A 16,868-nucleotide genomic window follows, 5' to 3' on the forward strand; every position below is an offset into this window, starting at 1 on the left:
GCAGCTACTTGACCCTGTCATGATGCCTTTCGAGTTACGAAAAAGACTAAGAGGTGAATGAGTTGTTTGAAATTTCATTATATTTGATCATCTGTTGGAAAACCTTTAACCACAAGGATTAAACGAAGCAATTATTATATGAAATTTATAAAAAATAATTCCAGCTTTGTTGGTGACTTTCAATAATGATACTTAGTTCATCTTAGTAGTATTTGTCAACTCTGCATTTCTAACCCATTTTTTTCTCACAAGCATTTCATCGAACATCTATGTTTCACCTGAGATGACCTGTATCTAACATTACACCTTGAATCGTTGATGGTCCCGATAGTTCCTTGGTCGAGTCTTCTCTCAATGGACCTTATTGAAGTCAACACCTTCATATAATTCAAAGTTAGATTAGAATTTCCAATACATCACCGACTGAAAAATTACGCTGGAAATGAGAAGTGATAAACGAAAAAGGAAATTCGATAACGGCCGTTACGTCGGGACCATATTACAAACGAACTAAATGTTGAAGGACTATATTACAAGTTTTAAAAATTAGGAAACTTAAATGAAAACTTTAGAAAAGTTCAGTGACCATTACTATACTTTACTCTTAATTTTACCACTATAATAACTAATCTAAATGGACAGATTTAACCAAAGCTTCCATGGCCATGCCAAGGAGAGTACACTGGGCTGTAAGGGTAATTGTGTACTTTCGGCATTCCTTCCCTCCTGTATTGCTCCCACACAGACTGCTCCACCGCCAAAAGCCACTGCTTCTCCATATCTGACATTTGTACGTACGATAGTGGCTCCACCGCAAGCGACGCAGCGAACGGGTCAACAACGTTGATTCCTTTGTGATTGGATGACGGCGGTGCCGGTAAGGCTAGTATCGCCGGTCTTCCGACGGAACCAAATGCAACGGATGAATCCATGGCCACCATGGTGTTTCCTTGTTGGTACATACAGTCCAGCAACAATAGGTTGAATCCACCACCGACTGTTGCTCTTTGTTTCTTCATGTAGCTTGCTGATTGAACCAAAGCTGATTCCCAATCGGAATCATCCTTGAAAGCTTCCCATCCCGAAACCGATGCCGGAGCGGCGGAGGCGGCGGCCAGTATGGAACCGTCAAACAAAGCCAACGCCAATTTGTCTCCGTAATCTTGACTCGAGATTGCGTCGTCCTCGAGGTTCATCAAATCACCCTTCGTTTCCACAACAACTAAATCTTTGGAATTATCTAATTTCTCAGGCTCTGGTTCTGGTGACGCTTTTATGGCGTTAATATCCTCTTCTTCTTCACTCGCTTCTGTTTCTTTAACTGATCCGAAATCATCCCTGAATCCCTTAGCCTGTTCCAACGCATATTTGTCGCGAATAAATTCGTCGATAATCTCGAGTTTTTTCTGGGTGATTTTATCGATTTCGGGATAATCAGAGGATCGAGCAATGCCGACGCTCCTGCACTATGAATAAAAATTTTCAAGCTCGTCGAACTGTCTTCTTTCACGGCAGAAAATATTATAGATTGTACACACTAGTTTTTTGCCCATTTATTTTTATTTATGATTTTATTATTATTATATTATTATTATTATTATTATTATTATTATTATTATTATTATTATTATTATTATATATTATTATTATTAAATAAATATTACATGCCCAAAATACATCAATCCCGAAGCCCAATATCAGACTTGGAGGCCCAACCCGGTACAGGCCCAGCAGAACCCTTCTAGGGTTTTCATCATCTCAGCCCTAGTCGCCAACACCATCAGTTGTTGGATCTGGCAAGATCCAACGGTCCAGAGCTCTCCAACAAGAAACCCTAAGATTATGATACCCTAAGGACCACGCAGCGTCGCCTCTGCTGTCACCATCCGCTGCCGACGTTCCAACTGCTGCTACGCCTCCGTCGAAGCCTCCAAAAAACCTAGACAGCCACCCACGTCGAAGCTCTATGGTGATTCACCACATAGTTCGGTGACTCACCGAAATCCACTCTTGGGACCGGACCGAAGAGGACATCGACGAGGCTATAAAAGCCATCCACCGATGTAACACCCCCAACCCGTATCCGACCCGAATAAGAATCCGATGTGTCACATTGACTTTTCAAAACTTGTCTCTTAAAAAAACCATGAAATTTTTAACTTTCGTTAAATTAAATTCGTTGTTTTACATAAAAGAAACCGTTTGGTTCTACAAATCCTATCAGAGCATATTCAACTATATCAATTAGTACATGCCAACTACATTCAATATAACAAAATACATAATCACATCTATTTCTTTTCTAATCTGAACTTTGTAAAAAATAGCTGACCTGTCTTGCTCCTCTTAACGTCTTTTCTCGCTTTCCGGAACCTACGTGTGAAACATTCACACGCTAAGTCGATGACTTAGTGAGGCATATAAAATATATAACGTAACCATGACTCCTAACAATGAATGCAGGTTTTCTACTATCATATCAAACAACCTCATATATATTTCCACATAACGCATATATACATACATATACATCATCATATCATCTATGCTTATATACTATTTTATGTCTATAAAGTCCTGTGTATTTCCACTCAGCTTATCACATTTTCCTATGATCATTTAATCCTTTCTTCTATATAATTCTTAATCATATAATTTCTATCCCAAAATCACGTATCTTATGCCTTATTTCATAAGTTCTATCAATCATATACCTATAGGTTTTGGTGACATGTTCTATATCATGTTCTTGTATAACAACTCGTTATATTCTATTAATTCATTTTTCGTATAAGTTATCACATAAACATATATATTTTAGTAACTTATCGTAAATTAACTCCTATGATATTTTCATTGAAATATATAGTCTTTCCTATACAATTTATCTATATTATTATTCTTATTCCTATATATATTTTCTATTTGACATATTATTTACTTTGTCTCTATCTAATATAACTTCCTTATACTATTTCATTCACAAAGTATATTTCACACTACAATCTTAATTATTCTATTCATATAATCCTATAATTCACTCCCCAATTACATATACTTATACTTATGGAGTTCACAACATTTCTCAAGTAATTACTCATAACTTATCATATAACTCATTTTATTTCCTTATATCCAACATATCAAACAATCATAATTATAGCATTAAACCATGTAACATATGCAATACATTCAACCAATACACTCACTTCCAATTACACAATTATATAACAATCATATTACTTCTTATTTATATTATATCTTTACTGGCCCATGTACACTTTGGAGAACTAAAGATATGTGAGTCTATTGAGGTTGTGCACTAATGCTGTCACCACAGCTCAAATAATTCCCACTAGGGGCACTGAATATTTATCCCGAAGGACCACTATGTCCCGAAGGATCACTGAAAATCCCTCGACTCTTGGCATGTCAACTATACCTCTAGCTCTCATTTCATAGAACATGGGCATTATGATTTATATCATTTCACATATTTCATATATACACGTTGATCACTTACATGTAGAACATTTCATATGATTCACCTATCATATGTACTTTCTCTTTCATATATCTCATATCACATAGTTCACTTCCATATAAATCACATATCACATATGTAAACACTTAATTTCTTATTCATGTAATATATGTCACTTCTCATATGATTTCATATTCATATATCACATAGCTCATATTACTTTTCATGGATTACAAAAACATATATATTATCATGTTTATCATCAAGGTTCATTCACTTAATCTCTTATACGCGTATATCACATATTCATATCATTCATTCAAATCATGTCACACACATGCAATAACATATAGCTCAGACACTCATAGCAAATACATGCTCAGGTTCATGAATTCATGCATAACACTATAGGAAATAGACTTATCGCAAGTCTTATTTTCATTAAACATCATATGCTATCTAATATACACTCATCTTGGCCTCACTAAGATCCAATCCACTTTTATGATTTCCTTTCTTTTGATCGAATCTTAACTTGATGATCGTTCCGGAACTTGTTCGTGCTCGATATCTACATAAATATACATTTTAAGGTAATTATCAGATATCTACACCTTGTAATCGAAAACCTAAAATCTAAACCATATCAAAATTATCTTTAAAACTCATTTTACAAATCCCATCATAATTCACTCATCTTATTGTTTTAAGTTTATATAAGCTTTCCTTAAGCTTATATAACACCCAATTATTCAAACTCAACCTATAAATTCAAGGAATTAACAAGATAAAATCAACTTACCTTTGCTTTGGCTCTCACGGTGAAGAGAAAGAAGAAGAATGGAGAGTTCTTTGGAAACTTTCCCTCATTTCCCACGTTTATATAGCCTACAAAAAGAAAGATAAAAATCTTTCTTGTCAAATGACCATTTTACCCTTCTTTCTTTCATTCTTTACTAAACCATCCATCATAAAATGTTTCCAATAAAGTCCCTGAACTTTTAACTTATTTCAAAATTAAACCCAAAACTTTCAAAATTCACAATTTAGTCACTAGCCCTGTTTTAGGTTGTTACAAATCTCCCCTCCTTTTAAGAAAATTTATCCTCGAATTTTCACTGAACATATCAATAAGAACATATCTTCTAATGTTCTCATGTTACCTCCTTTACTTAATCTTTCCTTCCTTTATTTCTTCAACTACCTTTTTCCTTTATACATTCATTTATTGTCGCTTATCATATAAACAACCAGTAACCTTGATCCTTCCCATTCAGAATCATGAATCAACTGCTTCATTATTAATCTTTAGTTACCTCACCACAATAACTAAATTCTTATTCCATCACCATATGACCCAGAGCACAACCTTAAATCTTCTTCAAATGTGATTAAATATATACTTTACAAAATCAAACAATATTTTCTTTCATATAATCTTTATCATATCTAATCCTTTAAACTCAACCCTTTTCATTTCTTTATTCCATTATTCCTTCAAAAATCAAAATCTCCTTATACACAGATCATATCTTTTCTTTCATGTTCACATACTCTTTTTCTATCACTTATACTCATCTCTAATTACCGATCTTTATCATATCTTTATAATTCTGATAGTCAACACTACTTACACAAATCTCATTCTTTGCATAATCCTTGCTCGAATCACACTACACATATCCCTTTTCATCATCTTAAACTTTCTATCGATCTTTAACTTCTTTCTAACATACGAATCCTTACCTTCTTCACTCTTCAATTCTTCTTATCATATAGGTCACATCTTTTCTTCCTGTTCAAAACTATTTTATACTCATTTCTGATTTCTTTATCACAACTTCATAACTTTAATATTTAACTTTCTTTCATGGAACCTCTTTCTTTATCAACTCTTGTACTTGTATTTCCTCCACTTAATTAATCAGATACCAAGTTTAAATAATTTCATAATCAGTTAAAGTACTTGTTCTTCTTCCTTAAAGCTCCCTTCAAACCTATAAATACTTATCTCATTGCCTACATCATATCCATATGATGAGTATACACAACCACATCCAGATTCATATCACACTTGATTAACTTAACTTTATCTTTCCTTCAAATCTTATAACTCTATTATACATACCATTACAACTAATTAGTAACAACTTTTTAACCTAGGGCATAAGCCCTAATCGAACTAATCACATACATCCTTTTAGTTGAAATCAAACCAGTATAATATATTCACTTATCAAGCTCAAATTCTTATTCATATACTGTATTATTCCCTTATCTCCTTTACTATTTTACATTTACATAATCAAAATACATAATCCTATCTCAATCCACACCATACTTAGTTAGCTTATCCTGACATTATCTTCTAATCCTTTAACTTTAATACACTATTATCCCATAACTCTGTTAGTCAACACCAGTTCTTCCAATCCAGAACATAAATTTTATCGAACCATTCATATATATTTTTCCCATTCAGAAATAACATATCAATAATTTACTTAACTTATCAAATTCACATCCTTCCTTATACACTATGCAATTTCCTTTGCCCAACTCAACATTCTAACTTTCTCTGTCTTATAAACTAATCATCGATATACCCATTCTTAACTCTTCTTATTAATCTTTAGCTCGTATCCAAACCCACTTAACCTGACAATATCTTGATAACTCTAAGATATTTTCATCACATAATTCGGTTATCCAACGCTAACTCTTTCCATCTAGAATATCAACTCTTATTATATACACACTCTTGCTTATACACAATATTATTCCTTCGTTTCAAACTCATAAGCTATAACTTTATACATATCTTATACGCTTGTCACTGATACACTGATTCTTGAGCTCTTCTACCAATTCTCACTGCATCCTTTGATCTTTAACGCTCTTATGGTGACACTTGTTCACCATATTCTATCTTATCCACTAAATAACAAAACTACTCCGTGTCACTTTTCCGATTCAAAACAGTGAAGATCTTTTATCACTATTCTAATATGATTTCAACTTTCTGAAATCAACCTTTAATCTTATGAGGCATTTCATGAGGTGTCCGCTCTTCATCCTGCCTGGCCAGAGCAGGTGAATGGCTATCACCGTCAGGTCTACCTCTCACTTTTTTTCACAATCGAATTTCTACTATATTAACTATTCTTATTATATTTGCAAGACAACATACTTCTTACACTATCATATCAGAGATTTTTCATTATGTGTTGGAATGTACACATTTGTAAAACTCTTTTATCTTCGGTTTAAGCCTAGAATCAACTAAACCTTAGCTCTGATACTATTAAATGTAATACCCCCAACCCGTATCCAACCGAGTACGAATCTGAGGTGTCACATTGACTTTTCAAAACTTGTCTCTTAAAAAAACCATGAAATTTTTAACTTTCATTAAATATAATTCGTTGTTTTACATAAATGAAACCGTTTGGTTCTACAAATCCTATCAGAGCATATTCAACTATATCAATTAGTACATGCCATCTACATTGAACATAACAAAATACATAATCACATCTATTTCTCTTCTGATCTGAACTTTGTAAAGGAGAGCTGACCTGTCTTGCTCCCCTTAATGTATCTTCTTGCTTTTCGGAACCTACGCGTGAAACACTCACACGCTAAGTCGATGACTTAGTGAGGCATATAAAATATATAACGTAACCATGACTCCTAACAATGAATGCATGTTTTCTACTATTATATCAAACAACCTCATATACACTTCTACATAACGAATATATACATACATATACATCATCATATCATCTATGCTTATATGCTATTTCATGTCCATAAAGTCTTGTGTATTTATCCCACTCAGCTTATCACATTTTCCTATGACCATTTAATCCTTTCTTCTATATAATTCTTAATCATATAATTTCTATCCCAAAATCACATATCTTATCCCTTATTCCATAAGTTTTATCTATCATATACCCATAGGTTTTGGTGACATGTTCTATATCATGTTCTTGTATAATAACTCCTTATATTCTATTAATTCATTTTTCGTATAAGTTATCACATAAACATATATATTTTAGTAACTTATCGTAAATTAACTCCTATAATATTTTCATTGAAATATATAGTCTTTCATATACAATTTATCTCATATATTCTTATTCTTATTCATATATATATATTTTCTATTTGATATATTATTTACTTTGTCTCCATTCTAATATAACTTCCATTATACTATTTCATTCACAAAGTATATTTCATACTACAATCTTAATTATATTGCTTTTTAGATATTAATTTTTGTGTGAAAATTTCTCCTCACACTCAATACTTGCATTGCATAATATAAGCTCTATACTCGAGCTCTTTTCCCTTTTAAGTGGGAGTGAAAGCGACGTCTTCGTGAGAATTTATTCTCCGTGTCAGACCTAGCAAGTAGCTTTCAGGGTTTATATGCTCTATGTCTTCGTGAAAATTTATTCTCCGTGTCAGGCATAGGGAAATGTGCCATCTCGAATTGAACTCAATCCACTTAAGTATGTAATGGACTAGGATTGAGGGTTTGGAAGCCCAAGGGGGCACCGACAAAGACAGCTCGAGTACCTTTACTCCTATAACCAATACCGTGCATATAATAAACCCTAGAAAGCTCTACCTTTACTCCGACAAAGACAGCTCGAGTACCTTTACTCCGATCTAAGACAATGCTGAAACTTTGTTTGTAGGTGTACACAAAGGAGAAATAAGCTCTAGCTTTTAATTTATTTGATTTTTTCTTTTTTCTGACCAAAATACATGTGAACTAGTAATCATGCGGTTAAGTTAATTTTTTCCTAACAAAACATGGAACTAGAAAGCATGAGGTTAGGATTTATATACCATGATAGATAGAATATTTTCTTTCCATTAATTGGTACTAACCATTTTAATTTTTCCTTTCTCATTTTTATTCATTTTTATTGTTCATACATTTTATATTAATTTCTTTTGTTTTCTTTACATTTTTATTGCTCAATACATTTCTAAATCATGCATTAAAACATTCATTCATTAAAATAAGGATTTCGACCGAAGTGATCTTGGTTCTTACTTGTAACCAAAACGCTTAGCATCTGCACGAAACAAGAAAAATGTCTAAAGAAAATGAGGATAGGCTAGCCAAATTTGAGATAGATCAGAAAGAGATGCAAGAAGAATTGAGGAGAAAGTTGGTACAAATTAAAGCTAATATCGCAAACTCTTAGATCGATCTACTGAACAAGATGAAAGAAATGCTTGGGAAGCATTTGACCACTGGGAAAAGTCTTGTTGAAAACCCCACATATCATCTTGATGTTACATCTGTTCATATTCTGGGGCACCCTTCTGCGCATCAGGAAATCCAACCCACAATCCACTTCACTGTTGATCCACAATATCAAGCTGGAGCTTCATTCCCCACTGACTGTCCTACTGCTTCTGGGTTGAAGCCAAATGAATTTTGTACTGATAATGAGGTCCCTGACCTAAATGAATTAATTGAGAAGAAAAACATTCATCCAACGATTGAAAAATATAGAAGAGGTGACAAAATCTAGAGAGACGGCTGAGTCATTTTATGGTTTTGACGCCAAAGAGCTAAGTTTGGTCTCCAACATAGTTCTCCCACCAAAGTTCAAGGTTCCAAATTTCGAGAAGTATAATGGGACCACATGCCCTTCATCTCATATCACAATTTATTGTCGTCGCATTACTGGATATGTGGAAAATGAAAAGTTGTTAATCCACTGTTTTCAAGACAATTTATCTGGACCTGCATCCAAATGGTATAATCAGCTAAAAAGTACTCAAATACGTTCTTCGAAAGAATTAGCTCAAGCCTTTTTGGGTCAATACAAGCACTTGATTGATATGACCCCTGATCAAACAATGTTGCAAAATATGAATATGAAGTGCAACGAGAACTTTCGACAATATTCACAATGATAGAGGGACGTTTCTTCTCAAGTGCATCCACCATTGATTGAAAGGGAGTTTACTACTTTGTTCATCAATACCTTAAAATCTCCCTATATTAATCACATGATAGGGGCTACGACTAATAATTTCTCTGACATCGTCATGTGTAGAGAAATGATCGAAATAGCTATCAAGAATGGAAATATAAGAGGCTCCGACAGTACTGACATCGAGAGAGAAGCCGAGATCAATATAGTGAGGTCTTATTCAACTAATCATGGGACCAAATCTTATAGCATGATCCGAGATAAGGCTCATATCAATGAAATTCCAATGAAATATGAAGAATTGCTCCCATTACTAGTTCAATAGAATCTCGTGACTCCAGTTCAGTCTAAACCAAAAGAACCCCAATTTCCTGAAAGGTATGAAGTTAATGCAATATGTAGCTACCACAAGGGAAGCACGGGGCATACTACTGAGAATTGTGGGGCATTAAAGTGCAAGGTTCAAAATTTAATTGAATCAGGAGCATGGACATTCGAGGAATGATAGGGCAAGCCTAATAAACAAGTGGAAGTTGTTATCTACCACTGTAGTACTTTCTATTTTCAACATCTTGTTTGAACTTGTTTTTGTTCCTTTCCACGCTTTTTTTTGCAATAAATAAATGTGTGTTGCTTTTATGGTTATGAGCAAGGAATCAAATTTTAATCTTGAAGTTTTTAAGTATCAAGTAAATTAAATATTCTTTTAATTTTTCAAAAGTTATAGATCTTTGGCAAGTGGTAAAATTATACCTTCCATATCCCATCCAACATCAATTACTTGATCCTTACAAAAACCAAATCCTGACACTACAATTATATGAGACTATGAAGTAATGTCTCTACATGTTTTTGAGATACCAAATCCAGATGTTTACCTTCTTGGGTAGGGTTGATTATTTTATAACATTCCACCATATACACGACTTCAAAAGTCACACCTTTGTCCTTCCAGGTACAAAATCATCATACTGATAAAACCAAAAGACCTCAAAAGAACCAAACTTCCAATTATCCGTGAGTCTTCCTGCAAGAGGAGACGAGATGAGGCATCATGGACCAACTTATCGAAGATAATTTCGAGTGATTGTGGTATACTCGAAACAAGAAGATGAAGAAGAAGAAGAAGAAAAAGATTGATTTAGATAAATATATTATGCATTAATTACATTGTTTTAATGTAAATAAAGTTAATCTTGAATATTCATCCCCCTGGGGATACCTCTTTTTACAAAAACTGTGTATGAGATGACAAAAGACTTTCTTCTGATTCAACCCTAAACAAGAACCACCCTACACATTGGAGGGTAAGGTGAAAGATATCTGCTCACAGGAATAATGATTGTCAACCAAGTTTTATTACGAAGACAAATCTCCATGTAATAAAGAGAGTTTTGAACTACAAGACAGGTCAAATACAAAGTGCTTGAAGATCAATCCAGTCAAGAATAAATGAATTTTTTTTAAATACAATAGGAAAATGAGGTTCTCAAAGCAATTGAAGTCCTATACTTATTCATCAGGAAAAGAAAAAGAAAAAAGAAAAAAGAAAAAAGGAAAAAGAAAAAAGAAAAAAGAAAAAAGAAAAAAAAAAAGAAAAAGAAAAAAAAAAAGAAAAAGAGAAAAAAAAAAAAAGAAAAAAAAAAAAGAAAAAAAAAAAAGAGAAAAGAAAAAGAAAAGAGAAAAAGAAAAAGAAAAGAGAAGAAAAAGAAAAAAAAAAGAAAAAAAAAGAAAAAAAGAAAAAAGAAAAAAGAAAAAAGAAAAAAGAAAAAGAAAAAAGAAAAAGAAAATAAAAAAAGAAAATAAAAAAAAGAAAAGAAATTGAATCAAGATGAGTGACTCATTGAGCCTCAAGCTACAGGGTTGATCAAGTGCAATCAGTTCAAAGATTCATATTCAACAAGAAGCGCAAGAAATGCTGGAGATATAAGAAAATAGAAATCAACCCAAAAATTGGCAATCTAGAGGGATCAAAAAAAGAAATGATGAAAGACAAGTAGCAAAGCAGATCCAACTCAAGCAAGGCAAAATTGAAGGCATCAGAATGAATTGATCCATGAGTCCTGGTCTACATTACGTACCTGAAAAGTCCATTCTAATTATACATGGATTTCTAAAAGAGACTATCTTCAGATTTCATTCCGCTTCTCAGGATTTATTTTTATTTACAAAAATTGGTTTTTAAAATCTTTAATGCATGATATGAAAAATGATAAAAGAGGGGTTCAAGATGTAAAATTTCTAAATAACGTCTTGAAACCAAAGGAGGATTCGAGTTGAAAATCTGAAAAGGCGGCTCGAATATCGAATGGTGCAACAACAACATAAGATACGATCTTAATGAAGCATCGCACATCCCAAAGACATTCCTAAGATTCTGGAATCAAGAAGTATCTCTATGAGATTAATACAATAATCATTTCTTCAAGTTAGAGAAAGCTCAAAGATACATATATGCTGGACTAACCTGAGAGACATTACTTTAACAAAATCAACCTACACCTTAAATTAGTCAATAATTTTGCCATAGGACTATGATTTTTGTTTGATTTAAAAGTGTAGTTGATTTATTTGATATTCATTAAACTCATTTGATTCTATTGTAAACCTATAAAGGGCAATACTTTATAAAAAAAATTCATTCTTCGATAAAGAAATGAGGAAAAACATTTTCAAACAGGACAGTCTCAAATGAGAAAAGTGCTTAAAACAAATTGTTGCCTATTAAAATTCTATTATAGAAAAAGAATAAGCAAGGCCAGAATGATGAAGCATTCTTGAAAGCAAGTGGTCCAAGAAGCCAGAAAGTCTAGACAATTGAACTTGTAACGCTCTCTTGTGACATTGTCAACAATTCATCAAGAAGGATTACATGGTTCTAAAGGGGCATGTTGAAAGCCCATTTTAACTAAAAATGATCCATGTGGGGCATATTGAAAGCTCGCAGAAGTATGAAACATTCTGAAGGCCCATTTTAGACAGAAATGATCCATGTGGGGCATTTCAAAGGCTCGCATCAATATGAATATTTGAGCATTTTTAAAGGCTCGCATCTACAAGAAGAAAATGTTGGGGCATGCTGAAGGTCCATTTCAACCAGAAATAGAATGTTGGTGCATTTTGAAAACCCATTTTAGACAGAAATGATCCATATAGGGTATTTCAAAGACTCATATTAGCAAGAAGTTCATAATCTAAAGAACTCATCTGAAGAGGAAGAACTTATTCAACATTTTGCTTGACTTTATCGCAGAAGGAGATAGAGCAGCAGAACATTTCCAGACAAGAGTTCATAATCTGAAGAACTCATCTGAAGAGGAAGAAAAAGTTCATAATCTGAAGAATTTATTCAACCTTTTGCTAGATTCTATCGGAGAAGGAGATAGAACAACATCAACATTTCCATCTTAATCAAGAAAAGCCAAATGGACAAAAACTTAGTCTTTTTCGTCTTTTCCCTATTCTTGTTAACACAAGAATAAGCAAAGAAGGGCAGCTGTAGACACTAGTTTTTTACCCATTTATTTTTATTTATGATTTTATTATTATTATTATTATTATTATTATTATTATTATTATTATTATTATTATTATTATTATTATTATATATTATTATTAAATAAATATTACAGGCCCAAAATACATCAATCCCGGAGCCTAATATCAGACTTGGAGGCCCAACCCGGTCCAGGCCCAGCAGAACCCTTCTAGGGTTTCCATCATCTCAGCCCTAGCCGCCAATACCATCAGCCATATCCAACGGTCCAGAGCTCTCAAACAAGAAACCCTAGGGTTATGATACCCTAGGGACCACGCGCCGCCGCCTTTGCTGTCACAATCCGCTGTCGATGTTCCAGCTGCTGCCACGCCTCCGTTGAAGCCTCCAGAAAACCCAGACAGCCACCCACGTCGAAGCTCTATGGTGAGTCACCACATAGTTCGGTGACTCACCGAAATCCACTCTTGGGACCGGTCCGAAGAGGACATCGACGAGGCTATAAAAGCCATCCACAGAACCTACAAAAAGAAAGAAAATGAGAGCAAGAATGAGGATCGAAAGCAAGCAAAATACCCAACAACAAGCAACACCAACGACAAAGAAAACAACCAAGAGAAGAAGAAGAGACTTACTATCATCGGAGGACTTCGAAACGTCGTTAGAGAACCAAAATACTGAAGGTATAAACCTTAGATCTAGGAAATTTTAGGGCTTTTTAGGAGAAAAGAAGGGCGGATTTGGGTTTAAAAATTACGACCTTCGATTTGGTGTATTTTGAGTTTTCCGGCCACCGTGCGATGCTTATCGCCGGAGCAAGACGGTCGGTGAGTGGCCAGCTCTCTCCCCCCGGTAGATGTCTTTAGAGAGATAGGAGAGAAATTCTCTTCTTAGAGAGAGAAAAAAGAAAGAAAATGAGAAGCTTTGGCCCTTTAGAGCCGGTTATAGGGCTTTTATACCCTCATCTAATCGACGCCGTTTCGATGAGGGATATATGCGTAATTTCGCGTATGGGTAAACTATACCTGCAGTCACTACAGTTTGTACTCTTTGCAATTTAGTCACTAAAAGCAATTTTTGATTATTTTAATTTGGTCTTCGAATTTTATTTAATTTATATTTTAATCCTATAAGCTTTTAATTCTTTTTTATTTTGATCATTTTATTGCAATTTTATTCTATTTTTTTATTGTCCTTTATTTTTCAACATGTTTAAATTAGTACTTTAATTATTATTTAATTATTATTTTAGTCATATATATATATATATATATATATATATATATATATATATATATATATATATATGAAAGATTTGTAAATATTATTTGATTAATTTCACAAATTAATTAAATAATAATATTTATTTAATTTTAAATATTAAGAAAAGGTTGTCTTAAATTAACTAGAGGTCTTATTCTGATATTTTTAAATAAATAAATATCTTACTTATAAAAACAAATATATATATATATATAGTTGTTTTAGTTTTATTCAAATTATTTTTTATTCTTATTATTTTTTTAATATCAAAGAAATGAGCTGTCTTAAAATAACTAGATATCATTTTCTGATATTTCTAAATAAATAAATACTCTACTTATAAAACCCTAAGTATATATATATATACTTTAATTTTATTTTAATATTTTAATTTTCTTTAGAATTATGCGATTGAATCTGGCATAAGAAGATCATAAATTAAATTTATATTTGAATTCTTAAATTCTATTATTAGAGACAATTTATAATTAACAGGTATCAATTTTTGGCGTTGTGGGGGTGCTAATCCTTCCTCAAACGTAACAGACCACGAATCCCTTTTTATTACTAAAAACAATGAATTTTTGGTTACACGCATACCGATTTTTCTTTTAAATAGTTTTTTCTTAAAAACTCTTTTAAAAGATGATTTTTAGGTATTCGACCTACTTAACCCAAAAATTTTGATGGCAACTCCCAAAACATTTCAATAAATATCATTTATTTTATTCACATACTTTTCCGTCAAGAAAAATTTATATCCGGACGAAAATCAGTTACGACAAAGATTTTAACGGAATTAGACATATCGAGCTCCATGAAACGATCGATCAAAACCCCTAATATTTCCATTATATCGTAATATATCTGGAAACTTTCTTTCACTATTGGATGAATAGCCACGATGACGACCCTGTTGCACTTTGCTGAACCTGTTCTACTCCAACACAACAACATTACGACTACTATATATATTTGCAAATCTATTGGAAGACAGGCTAAGAAGCGGTCGAGGAGCTGTTGCAAATGCAGCAACCTTGAAAACAAATGTTCGTTCTTCATCTCGGCGACTGGTACGGATCTTACAACAATGGCACCTCCATCGTTATTTTCATGATCGTCTTCGCTATACCCAAACCAAACACGCTTCGTCTCCCCCCAAGCCTGCTTTCGAATACGTATTCTAGTCTCTCGTCGAGGTAGAGTGCGTAAGTCCGGACGAATGCGGAGAGATCCCAAGAATTGGATTGGGAAGTGTCACGGAAATCCGACATGTTGAGGATCCGAGTACCACGCCTCGTGGAGAAGAAGATCTCTTGCTGGTAGGCGGGATCTCCTTCGGAGAGGAGGCGTTGGATGAGCATGAGTGTTTTGAGGGCCACCGTCCAGTTTCGGGTCTTGTTGATTCGTTTGGAGAGCATTTTGAAGCAGGCGCTGATGCGTTCACGTGATTAGGAGGTTAAACATAGGATTTCTCAAACGTGTCTTTCCTCCGCCGGGTGTTCTTCATGCTTTGTTGCTTTGACAATGGCCACCTCCAGGTCGGAAGCGACTTTGGTCAGGCTTATGCTGGTTTGGTCTTTCACATGTCCGATGGCTCTTCTGATCTTGCATGGGGCCATCGGAATTTGTATTCCTTCCTGCTTTTTGGTATTAAACAAATATTTAAAATCATATTCTTGCTGCCAAGACACAGTACAACCGTCGCATCCTAACAGTTTTTAAGATCACCGTAATATTATAATGTAAATATATAATTATTTTAAAAGATAAATTACATTGTAATATCTATAATATCCACAACAACAACTACAACTGTAATTTAGTACTATGCTTAAAATTAGTATGAGAATCATGACAGAATAAACATGTAATGCAATCTCACCTGTTTTATTTTTTTCTTCTTAAAAATAAGAAAATCTCATTAGTTGGAGCGTGGGAGCTTGCTATGGAGAAATTCATTAAATCGAGATGGTATTCGTGTAGTGAAGCTGGGATGAGTGGTCCATGCTTGTGAACATTATATTTGAAGGGTGAAGATCATTTGTGAGCATTTGGCCTATTATTTCTGCTTACGGTATTTGGTTGTTTCATTTTCTAGTTTACTGCTTTCTGCTTTGGGGTTGGTGTTTCAGCAGGTCTGTGGTGGTTTGTTTTCATCTTGGTTTGGATCCATATAGCTAGATGGAGTTAAATGGTGTTCCATTGGCGTTGTGTTGATATTTAGGTTGTTGGTGCTTGATTCTTCTCTCGGGGTTGGGGTGTTATTTTGGTTCACGTAGCTCGGTGTTTGGCACTTTAAGACCCTTGTGTTCAATTGGTGAATTTTAATGATGTGGCATGGACGATAAAAGTTAGCTGGTGTCGGATGCAATTGTTGTATGCAATTTGGCGATTGAAACTTCTTTTCTTAGTTGCTGCAGTGATTTAGAGCTGTAATTTGTTGTTTGCAGCTGCGTACTTTGGTGGTATGGTCATTCGAACATTTTGATTCTTTTTTAAACATCAGATTGATGCACTCTTCTTCCTTCAAAATAAGTTTATCACTTTATATGCAATAAATAATATAAAGCAACCTAAAAAAAATCTCGGTCAAAGCGGCATTACCATTTATTTCCCCTATTATATTTAGCATGAGAAAAAAAGA

At 33.7% G+C, this 16,868-nt stretch overlaps 1 pseudogene; it reads right to left on the reverse strand.

The window, feature by feature from the left end:
* Positions 1 to 644: 644 nt before the first annotated feature.
* On the reverse strand, positions 645 to 15,843 carry LOC120114441 (annotated as a pseudogene).
* Positions 15,844 to 16,868: the final 1,025 nt, after the last annotated feature.

This window comes from Hibiscus syriacus, unplaced genomic scaffold (genome assembly GCF_006381635.1).
Source record: "Hibiscus syriacus cultivar Baekdansim isolate YM2019G1 unplaced genomic scaffold, ASM638163v2 tig00110223_pilon, whole genome shotgun sequence".
Lineage (NCBI taxonomy): Eukaryota > Viridiplantae > Streptophyta > Magnoliopsida > Malvales > Malvaceae > Hibiscus > Hibiscus syriacus.